Consider the following 19,412-nt stretch of genomic DNA (forward strand, 5'->3'; position numbering starts at 1 on the left):
TCGTGGCCAAATGAAATACTGTGATTTACATACATACATATACCAAGGCTTTTTCCCCCTTACCAGGGGGTTAGCCAAAAAGGACAAGGCACAAAAACATTCCCACCCATTTCATCCCCGAAAACACTCCACACCCCTCCACCCTCCCTCCCATCTTTGCACCTCCTAGATGACGGGTCATCCCTGCACCCTGCCCACTGCCCTGGGTCAGAAGGAGTGTCGCAGGACACAGCACATCCACAGCAAGGCCGCTTCATTAAATCGGCGACCCCCCCTCTCCGTCCCCCCATATAAAGGAGAGGTTGGGGAGAAATCCCTTCGGGCTGCGTCAAAATTTTTGCTCACACACACTACCTCACCCCCATTCCCCCGTCCAATCCACCTCATGCATCACAACATTTTCCATATACAACCATTCTCCATTCACCCCTGTCTTCTGTCCTCTCCCGTCCTTCCTCAACCGACATTCCCCTCTTCCCCAAAGCCCCCTTCACCCCCATCCATCCATCTCATCCTAGGACGTCCCCTCATGTTCACTCCCTCCACATCTGCCTTCCATACCTCCTTTACTAGTCTTTCTTCACTCATTCTTTCCATGTGTCCAAACCATCCTAATACTCTTTCATCCACCCTATCTCCCAGCTCCCTTTCCACCCCTGTTCTCCTCCTCACCTCCTCATTTCTCACTCTATCTAGCCTAGTAACCCCCATCATACTTCTCAGACACTTCAGTACGATTATTAATATTTTGGGAATATTTCTGGTACAAAAAATGTATTATTAAGCAGATGTTCTACGTATATACACAACACAAAGGTTAGATATTTTCTTAGAAGGAACATTTTGGAAGTCGCTTGATAATGCAGCTCTTTTTATCATGTGAATCAATGACTAACGGAAAGAGACTTATCTTTACTTATCTTTACCTCGGAAGTAACAATTGTATTTGTCTCCTCATATTCATATCCTCCACCAAAGCTATTTCCTTATTTTCCGTACGTTTCAGCAACTGGGAGGAGGTGTGGCATTCGTTGTCAATTCAACCTTGATACATGCCTCTCATATATCCCATCTATGTACTATTTCATTTATATATTTATATATTTATCTATTCATTTATTTATTTACATCATGTATATAGTAAAGCAAGTTGTAAAATACAATAAGTATCACTTGTTTGGATTATTATTACCAAGATTACCCTAATCCCACCTGTCTCACCTGTGACAGCATGAGGAAAAAGCGCTTGCTGCCACATGTCATAAAACTTATTCAAATCGATCTTATAATCCTAAGAAAGTGATACTCATTGTATCATACAGCTTTCTTTACTATATACAGAGTAAGAACAATATCAATTAGGACATAGATGTGAAATAAAATAGAGAGAGGCATGTACTGACTTTAGTTTGGCGGAATGACTATTACTAAATCACGACATATGCCACGCCCTGAACGGACTCGTTGGAGCGCACGGGCTATATAAAAAAAAATATATTAAATAAAACGGGTATCCATTCTGACGGTGTTCTACCATTTATGTTTTGTCTTCTCTTTCTGCCGTTGCGTTCGACAGTGACAAGAGGATAGTTGCAGCTAGTGGATACGATTTCCTGCTCATGCCATTGCTAGAATCAGGAATCAACGCGACTTCGACCTAATCAGTTGTAAAGTCGAGATAACGCTGCACGTTAACACTGATAACATAAACTTAAATTAGATTTCCTCCTCGGGACATTCAGATATTAAACTAAATGCTAATCTAAGAAAATATTTCTAGTTGAATCAGTATGGTCACTATATGTTGGTATTTACATTTGACAATATATTTTAAAAATAATGCTACTACAATGCGATTATATATGAAACTACGTCTTGATAATTGTAACAAAATTGCAAATAATATTTTCATAACCATTTGTAAATTGACAAACGGTCAAGTTCTGAAAGGGATCAAAAGTTGGTTAGTCCCGGTTTTTATGTCTGTCTCGGCTTTGGAAATATTACTAAATCTTTTATTGGTAAAGCCGAAAAATTGGGAAATACTCTTCCTTTAAAGGAACACACACACACACACACACACACACACACACACACACACACACACACACACACACACACACAGCTCGACGGCGCAGTAATAGCGGTCCTAACCGCTACTCCAGCGGTTTGAGTTCGAATCCTGCCCAGGGCTGAAATAATTTCAGTATCACTGCACTAGATCCGGCACCCTAACTCTCGTGAGCGGGGAGTTCGGTGTGTGTGTGTGTGTGTGTGTGTGTGTGTGTGTGTGTGTGTGTGTGTGTGTGTGTGTGTGTGTGTGTGTGTGTGTGTGTGTGTGTGTGTGTGTGTGTGTGTGTGTGTGTGTGTGTGTGTGTGTGTGTGTGTGTGTGTGTGTGTGTGTGTGTGTGTGTGTGTGGTCACACTATTACCCATAGATCGGTTAAATATGAGCTCTGAGCTCTCATGCGAGAGGGTAATAGCTGTCGATCACGAGTCCAAGACGTGATCCAAGACCATGGGGAATCACACACACATTTTGATTCACAGGATCATAAATACTTTTAGAAATTTCCCAAGTGATGTCTGTCTAGGTGAGACACACGTGTTCCTCGGGCTGTTATCTCGATGGGTTCGTCATAGGAAATCCTTTCAGTAAGTCAGCGTAGTTGACGAAGTACAAGCGCACACTGAGGTCTGCGATCGAAAGTACAACATCATTCCATTCCTGTCGCTTAAGGATATTTCAGTGTTCATCTAACTTCATTCGCATTCCAGCTGAAGGTAAGTTTAACATTTTAGTCAAAACATGGGTGATTTAATAGAGGTGTTCAAGGGCTTTAACAAGGGTGATGCAGACAAGGCCATCATATTAAGACAAAAGGGCAGGACTCACAGCAGTGGGTTTAAATTGGATAAATTTAAACTTAAGAAGGAAATGGGCGAGAACTGGTTTATCAATAGAGTGATCAACGAATGGAATAGATTTAATGACCATGTAGTGAGCGCTGAAACTATCGGTTGTTTTAAGAGAAGGTTAGATAACTTTATGGATGGGGACGATGGGTAGTAATGGACATGGAACTGCCTACTGTAGGCCTCATGGTCTCTTGCAGTCTCCTTCATTCTTATGTTCTTTTCATTGTTATTATCATTATCGCTGCTTTATTATATCATTATTTTCATTACTAATGCAAATTTAAATGAGAATTGAAAATATAAGAAATCCTATAAGAAGGTGGGTATGGGACTATACAAAGGAGGAAATAAAAGAATAGAAAAACTATATGTTGGAAAGAGAAAAAATATATTTAAGTGTGGTAGGCAAAGGTGGATGATATGAACTTGAAGGGAAGACCAAGAACGAGAAGGGTGGCTCTAGTGAATACATATTTATTAGAAAAAGACAAAGTCATTTAAGATTTCTTAAGTTATCCTTGTACATTCACAGTACGTGCATCAGCCAATGTCATTGACACGAGACACTGATAAGATGATAACTTGAAATTTTTTTGTATTTAAAGTAACCCCGTGAGTGAAGTGTAACCATAACCCATTTTGGACTACACTGATAATTTATATATACTTTTTACGATTACTTTTCCAGAATAACATTATTGGGTGGCTTTATAATTATATTCCTATCGTTAGTTATCTTATGGTAAAATACACACACACACACACACACACACACACACACACACACACACACACACACACAAACACATATACATACACACACAAACACACATACACACACAAACACACAGACACACCCACAAAAACACACACACTCTCCCTCTCTCTCTCTGTTAGCGTGTGTGTGTGTGTGTGTGTGTGTGTGTGTGTGTGTGTGTGTGTGTGTGTGTGTGTGTGTGTGTGTGTGTGTGTGTGTGTGTGTGTGTGTCTATCTGCCTGTCTGCAAGATGGGCGAGAAAAAGTACTCAATTTCTTTTGGGCTTATCGAAGCTGTACCAAATCTATTCAGATAAAGCCCATGTATCCATAGCAACGGCATTTGTTTACCACCTGGCCCAAGTTAGCAACACCGGTGTTGCATGGCGACGCCGGCCATGGGACGCTTGTGTACAGTATCACAATAAATTTAATTAATCCTCGTACATAATTATACGAGACAATTAGAATATGCCCTTTTGACACTTGCGCATAAGGTGGAATGCTCAGACAAACTTAAACAACTATCTAATTTTCCTTCCGCCCGGGAGCGCCCCAAAACATTCGTTGCTTATCTGAATTTAATATACTAATTAGTTGTTCAGGCTAAACACAAGATGGGAATTCAGAATTTGATTATAGAAGAAAATAATGATACGATGAAGAGGTACTCACACCTGACCTGTCGTTGTGGGTCAATCCTTAGGTCAAGTAAGGGTCCTTTCAAATGGATGAGATCTTTGTATTTTTTCTCCCCAACGAAGGAGACACATACGATTCAGATAATCACTGTTGATCACTCTAGTCACAGACTGTCACTGCTCGCAACTGACGAAGAAATGAAATGAGCCATGTTAGCTCATACAGTGATGGTTGAACTGCTTGCAAATGCATCTGTGGTTCACTGTAACACTTGTTCCAATGATTGAAAAGAATAAATAAGGATTGTCAATGATGGCATTAGTCTTATATACACACTTATGAAAAAAATCAAATTTAAATGCATAGCAATATATGTTAATACAGTTAAATGGGAAGATACGTACGCGCGCGCGCACACACACAACACACACACATACTCACACACACACACACACACACACACACACACACACACACACACACACACACACACACACACACCTCTCATGGCGCTGTGGTTAGAGCTCTGGCCTGCCACTACGTAGGTCCGGGTTCGATCCTCGCCCGGGGCTGAAATAATATCAGTATCGCAGCGCTGAGGGGTGTGTTACTCCAACTCTCGTGGGCGGGGAGTTGGGGGTGTGTGTGTGTGCAAGGTCATAGCATTACCCATAGATCGGACCTACGAGCTCTGAGCTCTCTTCCAGGAGGGAAATAGCTGTCGATCACGAGTCCAACACGTGATCCAAAGACCAAGTGAATACACACACACACATACGCAGACACACGCACTCACAAACATACTACAGACATACACAAACACACACACACACAACACACACACATACTCACACACACACATACACACACGTACGCAGACACACGTACTCACAAACAAACTACAGACACACACAGACATACACAGACATACTCACACAGGTACACACACACGCACACACACACACACGCACGTCCATCATCAAAGAAAGCTGATATTTCTAAGTTCAAATACTATTCACGATCAAATTTCACATTGTCTGTAATTTTAGAAAAAGGAAATACGACACTTTATTAGAATGTAGTAATCAATCAAGGGCTTTAAAGACATTTAACTGAAAAAATACTCGGCTAGTGACAGTTTTGGTTAAATGAATAAACAATGTATATTTTCGTTCCTCATAAAGCATTGTCATTGATATGCCGGACCAGAAAATGTCGAGAAATTTACTTTCTCAACTGTATTCAGGTTTTTCAGACCCATGACTTTTCGCTACGCATATGTAATATTACAGAATAGAGTTTACAAATACCACTGTGGTCCTGAGTTTCGTAGTAGTTTTTAATGACTGGATATTACTCTACGTTTCCATAGAAACAGCATTTGATTACCTTCAGAGCGTCAGTATTGTTTAAGGGGTTATCACACTGGGCTAATTTTCCTCCAACACCTATCTCCAACTTCCATTTAAATAACTAGTATATGACTTCGCTTACACAAATCTAGACTTCTCTAAAAACATTTCAACTGTAACAATCGTATAGGTTTAAAACCTCTTAGTTCATTATTCAGTTTTGCTATATATGACACGGAAAGACAATTTGATATTTGGAGATTTGAAAAAATAAAATATGTAAGCGAAGTCGTTTTTACTCAAACGAACCCTCAACTGTCGGCGCTGCTGAAGCCCGTGGAAGCCCAGTGTGATAATCCCTTTATGCTCCATATTGGGTATGGACTAGCATTCTTATGCCATCAGTATTATAAGATAAACTTTACAGACACCTCTACGGTTCAGAGTTTCGCAATATTCTTTAATGGCTGGAGACTGGTCTCCACTCTAAGTGGAATGCGTATAACCTTTAACTTCAACACCTCAATGACTCTTTGGGGCGATATTGTTCCCAAGGATACAGGAGTTATTTAATTTTTTTTTTTTTTTTTTTTTTTTTTTTTTTTTTTTTTTACGTTTACTGGGCCATTGTGGTTATATCTACGGATTTAGTTTTGGCCAACCCACGACGAAATTATTCAGTTCAAATTAAACTTCTGATCTACAAGAGACAAAAGAAAAGAAAAAAAAGCTTACTAAATTTGTCTCCTTTCATCATTCCTCCATTCTGCTACCCTTTATAATCTTTACCAACTGTATTCTTTGGGACAGTATTTTGGTGCGATACTGTCCCAAAGAATAGAAGCGCTGGTCATTGCTGACGAAAGAGAATAAATATTCCTCAGTCAGTCTCTGTCGGCAGTATCCGGCAATTCGCCGCGGCCAGAGGGCACCACGGTCAAGCGGCAGCACCGTAACGTACACAGAGAGCACCGTGGCCAAACACGCTTTTGTCCCAATGTTTCCTCTTCGTCACGGGAACAAGGAAAAGGCCCCGAGTCGTACCCTTGTGTGAAGAAGGAAATTTATAGTGTTGGTAATTATCGGAGACGGGGCAGGTGGATCGGGCCGGATCCACGGGTTGGGGGTAGCAGGTTATTTTCGATTGAAAACATTAATATTGGATGGTACGGGATTAACGTTGTTTTGTAAACTTTATATTCTTATCTATTTTTGACATAACAGATATAATTCATCTTAATACCCCGTGACCCTATATTGGAGAATTTCTAGATTACCTGTATCTTCTACCATTTTTTCTATTGCCCTTCTTAAATCTCTCTTTTACCGTCCCTCTGACTTCGCCTCTTGAACGTAGGGTTTTCCCCAAGGATAGGAGCGCTGGTTATCGTCAACGAAATGCTAGACCGGCCCCTGGTGAGGGAAACTGAAGCCAGTCTCGAGGTACGGTTACAGGTATGACGCTCAGCCCTGCCAACTCGGCTGCGCGCCGGAAGCGATGTCGTTTTCTGTTGTGAATCTTTGGCAAGCATCAACCTTGATCGAGACCTTGGCTGCTGGTCGGAACTACACTTGCCATCAATTATTTATCGGAAGCCTACGCCCAAAGGCTCGTCGCTTCACTCACACGTCGACCAAATTACCCAAGACTTCCCCCGAGCAAGTTCCAGTGCAGACGCCTTTCCCATTCCAATCAACTCTTGGCAGGATCGATCAACTTGTCCCAGCCATAAGGTCTTTGTGCGTCTCCTCCACCGAGGGTTTTCTCTTATGGAGATTACCATGTGAGAGGGATCAGCATCAAGTAAACGTGCCATATGCCCATATAGCCAGAGTTGATGTTAGAAACAGACCTTGACTGAGTCTCACGGAGCCGTCGCACGATTGATAGAAAGTCTTTTCAACAAGACTATGTTTCTCTGAAGGTACTTGGTGTCAAAAACTTCGAGGCGCTTCTTCGACTCATTATTCAGTAGCCAAACATCAAAGTCGTACAGTAATACAGGCGACTTTAGATCTTAATCCTCATACATCAATGTCGACAGCGACACCACCTTGGCACTGAGGTGGAGACAGCCAAGGACCGTGCGGCTACTGGGCTTAGGGTGTGCATGACTCAGTCGATTTACTTCTTCGAGCCAGGAGGGACCACCAGCTCTGGCCTGTATAGGGACCTGAAAAGTCATGTTGCTGGCCCCTGGGGGCCGCCTCAGTGCAACCACAGCACTGGAACACCACTTAGTCTCCAGGCCCTAAGGGTTGGATGGCCACTGACTCATAAGGAGTTCGTCTATCCTTTGGATGGTTTTGTTTTTGATTCATCTGAGTCTCCAACACATCCTCATAACTGGCAGGGAAACCAGTTGAGGAGCCGGTTTAGTCACCGACAATTCGCCCATGCGGCGGCAGTTGGTACTGGGTTACAAGGTACCAATAGAAGGCTAAGTGTGCCTTACCATGACCCTAAGCCCGCCCCTAGGGGCTGAGGAATGTTGACATCATTCTCGAGGTACGGGTGAATGTTTGATCCTGAACCCAGCCAACTCGCTGTCGTGCCGGAAGCGAATCTGTGCTCTGGTCGCGAATCTTGGCAAGCGTCACCTTGGTCGAGACCTTGGCGGCTGGTTGGCTGGCTGGCTGGCTGCTTGGCAGTTCACTTGCCCGTCTTAAATTAACGGAGATGCCACACCGTGATTTACCAGCCACGTTAAGCTGCATATAGTCATCTTGTCCGTCCCGTTAAAACAAACCTATTCTTCCGTTTCAAATGTTTACTCGATGGTGCAGTCAACTGACGTGATAAGATTAATCAATCGATTTTTCGCACCCAGTAAAAGTATTGTGTTATACATGTGTATGTATATATATATATATATATATATATATATATATATATATATATATATATATATATATATAATATATACATATAAATATATCATATATATATATATATATATATATATATATATATAAAAATATATGTAGATATATATATAAACGTCCCTCTCCATTTCACCCTACTATGATACAATTTTCGAAATTTCAACAGAAACAAATTCCTATATACTTCACTGGTAGGCATTTCCGTACTCAAGCTTTTACTTTCTAGTCGGTACTTCAGTTCCGAGAGTGTGCAGCGTGCTGGCGTCAACCCCTTGAGCACGAGGTTCCGACCTTAGCCCGATAGAATTACTGAGTTGCAGTGATAAAGCATGAAACGACAGGACCACCTGTCGGCTCATGATTAGGTCGGATGCAAAAATTATTAAATATATGAGGAAATGAATATATAGTTAACTAGATAACCAAATAACATTAAATAACATAAAAACAAATAAAATACATAAATCGTGTAAATGAATTAAAGAAATGAATGATAGTAATAATGATAACAATAATAATGATAATAATGATAATAATATAGTAATAAAATAACAATAATAGTAATAACAATAATAATAATGATAATGATAATAATATAGTAATAAAATAACAATAATAGTAATAACAATAATAATAATGATAATAGTTATATTAATGATAATGATTATAGTAACAATAATAATGATGATGATGAAGTTGATGACGATGACGACAATGAAGATGATGATAATGATGATGATAATGATGATGATAATGATGATGATGATGATGGTGATTATGCTAATAATAATAATAATTAATAATAATAATAATAATAATAATAATAATAATAATAATAATAATAATAATAATAATAATAAAATAATAATGAAGCGGCCTTGCTGTGGATGTGCTGTCTTGATTATAATAGAATCAAATATTGAAATAAGATTAAAATATTTTACAAACAAAAAAAATCTATAGAACGTTGTCTAAGTGAAAGATTTATCCAAAATAATACTGATCCTATCAACATGTGGCCCTCTCCTCAACTTTTTAGGTAACTTAAAAAAATAAACAAGAAGACAGATAAGCAAATAAACGAATAAACAGATAAACAAATACAGAAATAGATAAATGAAGAACGTCCTAATGGTGGAAGTGTTCATCACTTCACTTCCTTTGACGCACATAAGTATTCATTCTAGCCGCTGGCAGACGATTTCATGCGCCCATAGAAATATCCCTACAATGTAAAAGTGTAATACAGACATAATTTGCTTGTATATTTTTTATTCAACCCTTTAATTTCATTTCACAAATTAGGTATCTATCATAGCTGTCGCCAAGCGATTTAATTCAGTCGAGGGAAGAAACTCCCTCAACAGAAGTGGTTACATTAAGGATCACTTTGATGCAACATGTGTTTATACAACGCCATAGACGACACGACGCTTCTCCTCTCTGCAGCAGAGTGAGATATGAGACTTGCCTCTGCACATCATCGTAAAAACATATTTCATCTTGACACACGTTCATACACATATTTTCACACACACGCATGCATGAAAAGGAACAGACAATACATATAGCCACATGTGTAGTATATGTGCTGCGCTTATAAGAAAACTATCCATAGTGTTTCTTACTGTTCTTGTACTGATGACAGTATATGTAATTATATGAAAGAGCTCTGTTTCTTTAGCTTTATATTTTTCTGGTGGTTATCTATTCTAGACAGTATATGTATGTGTGCGTATGCGTGCGCATTCCTAGTTGAATTTAACGGGCGCAAATCATAACCCTTGCAATCTGTTATTTTATTTACCCGTAATTCAAACTCTAACAGGTGTTTGTTTTGAACTGTGATACCCCTTTGCAGATCTGCATCTGTCCATACAATTCGTGCGCGCCTCTGCGTGTGCAGTGCGGGTGAATTGATATACATGTTTTCATTTTTTGTACTCTTGTGAGCTTTCGGACTTATCTATTCATTTTCCTTCCCTTTTTTTTCTCTCTTCCCCATTACCTCTTCCCATTCTCTTCTGTTCCTCTGATTTTGTGTAGCCACCACGTTTCTATCATATCATATCTTCCTATTCTTTTCCCTCTTCCAGTGTTGTTAGTTCGATTTTTTCTAGTATTCCCTTGTATGTCATTTCTGGCGGGTTTTGTACTCCATTTGTGATCACCTTTTTCTTATTCTAATTATTATTTATAGTGTGGAATAAAATGGATCGATTTATGTCACTGCAGCACATTCCAAGTTTGGTCTTTATGTTATGTCACTAGTGATTTGGCCGTGCCCTGGCCTATGTAGTTGAACGTTATCTATTTGTCTATCATGCCTATATTCTTCTACGATGGTAACATGCTTTTTCGTTTCTAGGATTTTGGTGACTAGCATTCCTAGATTTTTCTTTCTTCATATTCTCCAGGTCCTCTCTCTCCCTCTCTCTCTTTCTACCCTATCGCAAATGCGTCACACATTTACTGATGTTAATCTCCGTTGGACATTTTGTTCCCATACTTGTTTAATTTCTGACTGAAATTTATTCTGTTGATCTCTCACGTGTCTGTTGCTTAGCACCATTGGCAAAGATATCCACATAAACGGTTATTCCTTCTGCCAAGTCGTTTATGTAACCTAGGGATGTGAATGGTGCCAGTGTTGATCCTTGTGTGACTACATTTATCACTGTTTCCTCTTTGGGTGTCCACCCCCGATTACTCTTTTCATTTACATTTTTGTTTTTGTGTTTTGTGCCTTGTGGCAGGTTGGGTTGTATCTCATTACGACGTGGGACTGGGTTCTTATACCACAGTTCCCGGTGACTGCAACTTGATCTGGCAGGCCAAGCATACTGGGTAAAGGTGACAGTCTTCGCTACGATTCTGCTGCTGTGACCGTCTCACGTTATCGGAAGACATCTCCCATCCGGTCCTAGTTTCCCTCCACTTCTACCTTTGCTTGTGAGCTTCCATTTCAACCTTTCATGTGACACTGTATCATAGGCATTCTTTAGGCCCAAATTCACGCAGTCCATCCACCCTTTTCTCCCGCGAGTGTGTGTGTGTGTGTGTGTGTGTGTGTGTGTGTGTGTGTGTGTGTGTGTGTGTGTGTGTGTGTGCGCGCGCGCTCGCGTTTATGTATTTGTTGGTATGTGTTGTGTGTGTATGTTTGCTTGGTGTGTGTGTGTGTGTGTTCTGTGTGTGTGTGTGTGTGTGTGCGTACGTGTGTGTGTGCGCTTGTATTTTTATGCTTACATGTAAATGTATATGTATGTATGTTTGTGTGTGTATACGTGTGTGTGTGTGTACGTGTGTGCGCCTGTATGAATTCTTATGCGTGCATGGATGATTTACCTAATTCTATTTTCTTAATTATGATATACAGAAAAAAACTACACTTGTGAGGTGATATTGTCTCCATTTATCAAACTCCATTTACGTTTTTTATTTGATCATTTCCTTTTCTAATGTTTTAAATTCATATGCATCAGCATGGAAAACGATTTCTTAAATTCCTCCAGGCATCCTGCTATTTTTCCAGTCTTTTCCTAATACCTATTTCCATTCACCCATTTCAAATAAGAAAAAATATTCTGTGTCAGTTACGACCATTTCTCTTACTGTTCTCAACACACCAGTCATGTCACTCCTCTTTTTTTTTCTTCTTTCTTTTACTGAAAGGCGATCTAGTTTTTCTAACCTTTCCTTATACGGCCTGTTTGCAAGGTTGAGAACTATTTTGGTCACTGTGTGTGTGTGTGTGTGTGTGTGTGTGTGTGTGTGTGTGTGTTCCTGTATCTAAATTTTTCCGTATGGAGCCCACCCTGCTGCTGCATATTTCAATCTGGGCTGGGTCAGATTCTCATTTTTTTTTCTTTTAACTATGCATGAGGTAAAAGACTTGCATTCGCCCACAATTTATGCACGCATTTTGTGTGTATGTGTGTGCGCGCGCGAGTTTACTTGCGCCCGAGAGTACATATGCGTTAGCGTGCATGCATACGTGAAAGTGCATTCACCGAGCCGACTTACGTGCGTAGGAGCAAGTCTCACTCTGTATCCTCCCATTGTCAAGATCCTAACCGTTGCGTCACCCGTAACCGTCTACTCTCTCTTGCACACAAACAGTGTGTCCTATAGTTTATGTTATATGTCTCTTTCATACTCCTCAAAATGTACATGTTGTTATTAAATTCATAATTAGCTTCTACATTGTTGTAAGCTCCATGCGGGCCCAGTGACGTACGGCAGTTGGCTTGTACTCCACCCCCCAACCCGGCCTCCATCCCCCGTCTCTACCCGCATATTGCCATCTTGTTTCATTATTCAGTATATGTATATATATATATATATATATATATATATATATATATATATATATATATATATATATATATATATATATATGTTGTCATTATCATTATAACCAGCGTTTCTTTCCTTAGGCAAAATATTGCCCCCAAAGAAGTGAAGTCAAAGAAGTGGTAGAAATTTATCGAAGGAAGCAGACATGGGAGATAAGTACGGTAGAGGCTACAAATTATAGCATACTTTATCGAATGGAAATAAGCCCACAGTCTGACTTGATGCATTGCGAGTAAGTCAGGACCGAACAGACGAAGTTGCAAACTAACACCAAACAAATTTAATTTTTTAGTAACAAAAGACGATTTTATTCTGATGAGACGTGTTAACAAATGCCAGATGATTTGATTCAGTTACATTAAGTCCTACGTGAGTAAAGAACTATTGTTTATTGTGTGGTCTGAGTTAAATGTAAAAAAATATATATATCGTATATACAACCTTACCACGCAGGATTGAATTAAGCCAGCGTGGTGAACTGAGGCTGCGCGTCCTTCAGGGGTACTCTGTGGAAATCCATCTCGGTTGCGTCAGTACTGACGGAATATCTTCAAACATTGTATCATCCTCTTCGCTGTAACGGGAGTGAGTGAGGTTTCTTTTAGGTGAATAAAATCGCCTGGCGGCAGCCAATACAAACGTCCATGTGTAAAACAGTAAAACGGTTAGTCTTGAAGATTTGTATAAAGTTCCCTACGAGCCTCATATTTCCAAATAAAAGCTTTTATACATATTCAATTTCAATCACTCATTTATCTATTCATGATTTATACATCTATCTAAATTATTGATCTATTGCAAATCTACTATCTCGCCGTTGTCTTCAATTCATGGGATTCAAGAGCCATGGGAAAACAGAATATTACAAATCAATTCAAGAGATGGTAGAGTTGAATCAGAGCTCTAATTAAGGTACACCATGTGTGTGTGTATGTGTGTGTGTGTGTGTGTGTGTGTGTGTGTGTGTGTGTGTGTGTGTGTGTGTGTGTGTGTGTGTGTGTGTGTGTATTGTGTTTCCCGCGAAAGCGTTTTAAAATAGCCTGTATCTGATACCGGTGTCAGTTTACTCCTGTATGCACTAATCAACTATCACTATGCACTATCACTAATATATAATATATATATATATATATATATATATATATATATATATATATATATATATATATATTTATCCATCAAAAATTGAAATCTACTACATTTAGAATTGTTGATGATGCAAAATTATGAGATGGATCAAATGATCATTCAAGCCATAAAATAGAGACAATCTAAATCAATTATCTAAAAAGTGGTTGTTGAAATTTAACCCCAGTAAGGGGTTAAATTTAACCCCAGTAAGGGGTTAAATTTCAACAACCACTTTTTAGATCATTTATTCAGATTGTCTCTATTTTATGGCTTGAATGGTCATTTGCTCCATCTCATAATTTTGCATCATCAACAATTCTAAATGTAGTAGATTTCAATTTTTGATGGATATATATATATATATATATATATATATATATATATATGTATATATATATATATATATATAGAGAGAGAGAGAGAGAGAGAGAGAGAGAGAGAGAGAGAGAGACATTGGGACAAATTATGGGAAAGGTGGAGAGGGAAACACGGGTCTTTATCTGATTATCGAGTTTATTCCTGACCGGTTCCTCTGAAGAAACTATTGTAAGCGAAACCGGTCAGGAATAAACTTGATAATCAGATAAAGACCCGTGTTTCCCCCTCCACCTTTCCCATAATATATATATATATATATATATATATATATATATATATATATGTGTGTGTGTGTGTGTATGTATATATATACATATGTGTGTGTGCGTATGTGTAAAGCCGTATGGAACAATGCAACACACCACGAGCGTCTCTGAATCTAAGAAGAAAAAGATGAAGTGAGGAGGGTGAGAAAGAGGAGGAAGAAGAAGAAAAAAAGTAAAATTAGAGGATGAAGAAGAAAAGAGGCAAAATTAGAGGAATGAGAAGCAGAAGAATAAGAAGAAAAAGGGTGATGAAGAAGAAAATGAACGAAGAAAAAAGAAGAAAAAGAAAAGGAGACAAAAGGAGGAGAAAAGATAAAAAAAAAAAAGAGAGGAGGAAGAAGAAGAAGAAGGTGAAGAAAAAGAAAAAAAGTAACTGAAGAACAACAACAAGAAAGTGAAGAAAAAGAAAAAAAGTAGCTGAATAACAAGAAGAAAGTGAAGAAGAAGAAGAAAAAGAAGAGGGTTGTGTCGGAGCCATGGCTGTGGGCCAAGAATGAGCTGACTATTGTCAACACATACTATACTGCAACTACTTCTACTGAAAATATATACTCTAGGTCATCTATACCAATGTTCCTAACCTTTAGAACCCTACCTGTAAATAATTTTCGCTCGACCTGGTGATCACTTTCCATCATTAGAAAGTAGAATCTAACTTAATATGACTTAATAATCTAACTTCATACGCAGCTACAATTCATAGATAATCTAGAACGCTAGATGCACTTAACTAGAAAACGAGGTGGAATTATACTCTATATTGGTAGAAATTACTCGCTTGGACAGCTAAAAGATGTCCCTTAAGAGTCCTAATGGATTTTTCCCTCAGCTGAATAAAATCGCCAGTCGATAGACGGAATAAACATTCAAATAAAATGAGTTACCCAAGGGATCGAAAACATGTCAAACAAAATTGGTGGATAAATATATATTTAACCGTTTTCACCCCGGCAGGGCGAGGGAGGGGAAGGGACGGCGAGGAGCTCTTCAATAAATGAAGTTGATGGCGACAACTTGTCAAAGCCTATAGTGTAAAGGTTGTTTAACTATTTCAGCGTGTATTTCATACTTATGCATTGCTGTTCTTTAACCCCCTGGAGAAGACCACTTCAACACTGAATAAAATCGTTAGTGATTCATTTACTAGCACTAATAATTTTCGAATTGTAGCCCAACTTTTGAAACTCTTTGGCCTCTTAAACCCACAACTCAAATGTGAATTTGAGTACCTAGAAGAATTCGCTTACAGTATTCTAGACCCATATAACTTCAAATTCCAAAAAATCCGCGGCTTAATATTTTTCGGCAACAGCTTCCGGGTTGGCCAAAAGATGTCTTACAGAAAAAAAAGTATTGCTGTTCATGGCGTGTGTGTGTGTGTGTGTGCTTACCTAGTTCTATTGTAGTAACCTGTCTTTGTATCTTTCAGCATCAAGTTTGTTCTTAAATTCTTGTATAATTTTTGCACACACTATTGCCTCATCCAATTTGTTCCAGATATCCACCAATGTGTGTGTGTGTATTCACTTAGTCTTTTGGATCACGTGTTGGACTCGTGATCGACAGCTATTTCCCTCCTGGAAGAGAGCTCAGAGCTCGTAGGTCCGATCTATGGGTAATGCTATGACCTTGCACACACACACACACCCAACTCCCCGCCCACGAGAGTTGGAGTAACACCCCTCAGCGCTGCGATACTGATATTATTTCAGCCCCGGGCGAGAGTCGAACCCGGACCTCCGTAGTGACAGGCCAGAGCTCTAACCACAGCGCCATGAGAGGTGTGTGTGTGTGTGTGTGTGTGTGTGTGTGTGTGTGTGTGTGTGTGTGTGTGTGTGTGTGTGTGTGGTGTGTGTGTGTGTGTGTGTGTGTGTGTGTGTGTGTGTGTGTGTGTGTGTGTGTGTGTGTGTGTGTGTGTGTGTGTGTGTGTGTGTGTGTGTGTGTGTGTGTGTGTGTGTGTCTAAGGTCACACATATTTTATGTTGGTATCATTTCAGCGTTGGGTGGTAATGATTTTCCTTCTGGTGTTATGTTCGGGCTTGGAGGGTCTAGTCTTGGGTTGCTTAATCTGTTCTATACTGTTCGCTTTGTGGTCTGAGTGAGCGTGTGTTTCAGATGTTTTAGGGGGCGGATAGGAGAGTAGTGATAGGTCTTATTAGATTTGTGAGTGACAAATTACAGGAGTGATCTTTTTCTGCTTGTTACGACTATGTAATGCGGTGGCATGCTGTGATATGATGCGTGTGAGAATTCAAGAACTGTGTCATAAAACCCAGTACGCACCATGTTCATGTGTTGTTCTGTAATTAGGGTTTTGGTTTCGACATTTGAGTTACTGGAGAGTTGTTTTATTCGTCATTTATTGATCTTGAGGTTTTATTTTGGATTACCTGTAAATTTTGTATGTTGATTTTTTTTTTCTTTTTTTTTTTGTGAAGAACCAAGCTGTAGATAGTTGAGCGTGGTATATATGAAATAATCGTTATATGAACTAACCGAAAGCTAAACTAATCGTCAAATGGGAAATCCTTACAAGTTGTTTCAACACACTTCTCCACCCGTTACCGCAAATCAACCCCACTCCCCTCTCTCCATTCAGAGCCAAGCTTCACTGCTCTCTACGGAGAAAGATGCAGGTCCAGGCCAAAGACCTTCGCCGAGATCCAGTCTCGGCCGAGCTCGCATGACACGGCGTCCGTCTTCGCTACCAGTGGTTCTTTCCCACGCGCTCTTATTAAGAGATGATATGGCTGATAGGACCACCGGAAATGGAGCCATGACTCTCGAGGGAAGTGGCGTCCCAATCCAGTTTGCTACTGACAATACTCTGAAAATCAGCCTTCTTGGTATGATCGGAAAGCAAAGTATGTTGCTACTGCTTTTTCGTGGGTGACCGTCACGGATGTAGGTTTACCCCTGGAACACCGGTTCGAATAGTTGCTTTTCTCGCAGTTGCCATCACACACCGCATGCTTCATGACTACGGTCTGTGGTAAACAATAGCAATCAGCTACACAGAAACCCACCTGAATTTGCGGTACGAACTTGGTCTCCTTCCTGCACTGTATCTTTCCATGACCTCCAAAGCACATCCACGTCCATCCGCAGATCCCGTAGACAGTTTTGGAATGTCTTCAAGCCAACATATTACTCCGGACCGTTTTGGCACTTCGGCAGGCATTTTCCTCACTTGTTGAAGGCTCCAAAACTTACAGCATGTATAATAGTTGGCCTGGGCTATTTTTACCATCCATTATGAAACGCTGGAAGTGGTACGCCATCACAGAAACACAAAATAAAAATATGGTCACACGTGCGAGTGAATCCCCCATGCTGTCGATACAGACTCTAGCCAAAACGTCAAAAACAGACTGTCTTCCTGGTCTCGCATTTGAACATAAAACTCAAACAGCCAACGCTTTCATCATACCATCTGGTGATAATGGAGTTTAGTAAACAAATCATATGGTCACAAGCATATCAGACCTCAAACAAATTACTTGTGCAGTATCTAACTTTGCACTTTGGGCCCTGGCAATAAATGTCGCTGCTGTTTGTACAAAACAATGAGACATTTAATGTTTGAAGTCATATATCTTAATATATTTCCACGAGTAGAAAAACACTGTCATTTTCAACTGCTGCACTTGACATATCATCACATCATAAACAATTTTATCCGTTAATATACAATACCAATCTAGCATATCTAATAACACATAAACACCTTGAAAAAGGCACGATTCTGCTATGGCCGAGCAGTGTCTAGAACAGTGGTTCCCAACGTACGATGCCATGCCATGGATGCCATGTTGTTTTGAAGTTTGTTTATGACTGATTTAAACTTTAACTTTAAATTTTAAGAAGAAAATAAAAGTTTAAAAATTAAATCAAAGTATTCGATCAAACTTCTTCACCTGAAACGGAGTTCATTTTTTAAAATAAGAATTATATATCACCATATGGGGGGGGCATCCGGATTCTAGGGGTGATTCTGTGGGGCATGGCTAAAAAAAGGTTGGGAAACACTGGTTTAGAGCCTCTAGGAAGGAAAGGTTAATCTTAAAACAGAAGAATCGGGTTATCTGGTATACTACAATAAATTGTATATACATGAAATAATATTTGAAATATATTTATCACAAAGTCATGTTCTTAATGCCTAGTTTAGCGTAATGCCAACAATAGGTATTCATATGAATACTATACCTACCCAAACCATCACAGTCCGGTCAAGAAAAGTTGTAATTAATATCTCCAACGAGACATATCGATGACAAAACTGAAAAATCAGGGATATACTTGCATATGTGTCCAAGCAAGTTCGATCGTTTATCATTTGTAATCAAACGAAATAACAGACGACGTATATCCTTGGCGGTTTGTGCGCAAGAAGTATAACGGTTTTGCACGTCAGCATTATAAGATCAGTGTCTTCAAATATGGCAACAACTTCTAACAGTTTTTTAATTTATTAAAGAAAAATAATACACACTGCATGACTTGTAGCGATTACTGTATATCTGTTGACAGCTTTACTCACAATCTGGATAAATATTATCATTTACATTTACTTACAGCAGATTTCTGTGTTGCATTGGTCCTACAACATTTGTAAATGTAGTATTAGCACCCATGAAGGACCTCACCAGTCTTTTCCATTATCTTATTGATTTGTAAACAGTTTTGGAACACTTCAAAACCATGTTTACCATGTAGCTGCGCT

The 19,412-nt window shown here is 39.4% G+C and overlaps 1 protein-coding gene across 10 annotated transcripts in view; it reads left to right on the forward strand.

Moving 5' to 3' along the window:
• Positions 1 to 2,658: 2,658 nt before the first annotated feature.
• The window catches only part of Pfk (ATP-dependent 6-phosphofructokinase), a 123,946-nt gene continuing 107,192 nt past the window's right edge, over positions 2,659 to 19,412 (forward strand). For 6 of the 10 annotated variants that reach the window (XM_076179103.1, XM_076179102.1, XM_076179106.1 and 3 more), the window contains exon 1: positions 2,660 to 2,784. The gene's annotated coding sequence lies outside the window, so the exon portion shown is untranslated. Of the gene's footprint in view, positions 2,785 to 19,412 lie in introns of all 10 variants that reach the window. The other 4 variants (XM_076179098.1, XM_076179099.1, XM_076179105.1 and 1 more) reach the window with 1 other exon arrangement.

This window comes from Oratosquilla oratoria, chromosome 42 (genome assembly GCF_046742065.1).
Source record: "Oratosquilla oratoria isolate Oo_2021 chromosome 42, ASM4674206v1, whole genome shotgun sequence".
In the NCBI taxonomy this organism is placed as follows: Eukaryota; Metazoa; Arthropoda; class Malacostraca; order Stomatopoda; family Squillidae; genus Oratosquilla; species Oratosquilla oratoria.